We start from the raw sequence: 1,844 nt of genomic DNA, 5'->3' as shown, positions 1-1,844 counted from the left end.
CTGGAAGCGGCGGAATTCCCACCGGGATTCCGGGATGTGACCCCGAGGGGGATGGGAGCAACTCCAGGATGCTCCTGGAATCATCCCCTGGAAAAACCCGGCCCAGTCAGGGAATGCGGCCTGGAATTCCCGAAAGGAGCCCCAAAAATGGGGAATTCGCAGCTTTCCAGAGCGGGAGGGAGAAGCGGGAGAGGCCCCAAAGAGGCCCCGGAGCTCCGAGTTTTCCATGCTGGAAAATTCCGGGATGTGGAGGAGCCCGACACGGACGCCAGAATCCCATCATCCCGGTTTTCCCATGGAAAACCCGCTCCGGACAGGGCTGGGAGGTGGTTTTCCCTCTGGAATTCCAGCCTCACCCACCTTTCCTGGCTGAGGGCTGGCTGAGGGTGAATGTAAAACCAGTAAAAACCAGTATAAACCAGTAAAAACCAGAAAAGACCATTAAAAACCAGCAAAAACCAGTAAAGACCAGTAAAACCCAGTAAAAACCATTGAAACCCAGTAAAAACCAGTAGACCATTAAAAACCAGTAAAAACCAGTAAAGACCATTAAAAACCAGTAAAAACCAGTAAAACCAACAAAACCCAGCAAAACCCAGTAAAAGCCAGTAAAAACCAGTAAAACCAGCAAAACCCAGTAAAAACCAGTAAAACCAGTAAAAACCAGTAAAAACCAGTAAAACCAACAAAAACCAGCAAAACCCAGTAAAACCCAGTAAAACCCATTAAAAACCATAAAAACCAGTAAAACTCAGTAAAGACCATTAAAGACCACTAAAACCCAGTAAAACCCAGTAAAGACCATTAAAAACCTTTAAAAACCTTTAAAAACCTTTAAAAACCAGTAAAACCCAGTAAAAACCATAAAACCCAGCAAAACCCATTAAAACCCATTAAAAACCATTAAAACCCAGTAAAAACCATTAAAACCCATTAAACCCATTAAAACCAGTATAACCCATTAAAACCCATTAAACTCATTAAAACCAGTAAAACCCAGTAGAACCATTAAACCCATTAAAACCCACTAAAACCATTAAAACCATTAAAACCCATTAAAAACCATTAAACCCACTAAAACTCATTATACCCATTAAAACCAGTAAAACCCAGTAAAATCCATCAAAACCATTAAAACCCATTAAAACCCACTAAAACCCAGTAAAACCAGCAAAACCCAGTAAAATCCATCAAAACCATTAAAACCCAGTAAAACCATTAAAAACCATTAAAACCCAGTAAAACCAGCAAAACCCACTAAAAACCACTAAAACCCATTAAAACCCATTAAAACCAGTAAAACCCATTAAAAACCATTAAAACCAGTAAAACCTATTAAAACCCATTAAAACCATTAATACCATTAAAACCCAGTAAAACCCACTAAAACCCATTAAAACCATTAAAACCATTAAAACCAGTAAAACCCAGTAAAACCATTAAACCCAGTAAAACCATTAAAACCCAGTAAAACCCATTCAAACCAGTCAAACCCATTAAAACCCAGTAAAACCCATTAAAACCAGTATAACGCATAAAAACCCATTAAACCCATTAAAACGCAGTAAAACCCAGTAAAAACCAGTAAAACACAGTAAAACACAGTAAAAACCAGCAAAACCCAGTAAAATCCATTAAAACCAGTACAACGCCTTAAACCCCATTAAACCTATTAAGACCCATTAAACCCATTAAAACCCATTAAAACCATTAAAACCCAGTAAAACCCATTAAAACCAGTAAAACTCATTAAAACCCATTAAAACCAGTAAAACCCAGTAAAACCCAGTAAAACCCATTAAAAACCAGTAAAACCATTAAAACCCAGTAAAACCCATTAAAAC

At 38.5% G+C, this 1,844-nt stretch overlaps 1 protein-coding gene across 1 annotated transcript in view; it reads right to left on the bottom strand.

Moving 5' to 3' along the window:
• The window catches only part of SKAP1 (src kinase associated phosphoprotein 1), a 114,832-nt gene that overhangs the window by 18,993 nt on the left and 93,995 nt on the right, over nucleotides 1–1,844 (bottom strand). The gene's annotated exons all lie outside the window — the stretch shown is intronic.

This window comes from Corvus brachyrhynchos, unplaced genomic scaffold (assembly GCF_000691975.1).
Source record: "Corvus brachyrhynchos isolate BGI_N302 unplaced genomic scaffold, ASM69197v1 scaffold47, whole genome shotgun sequence".
Lineage (NCBI taxonomy): Eukaryota > Metazoa > Chordata > Aves > Passeriformes > Corvidae > Corvus > Corvus brachyrhynchos.
The sequence above is the reverse complement of the archived record's forward strand: the minus strand, read 5'-3'. Positions and strand labels throughout refer to the sequence as shown.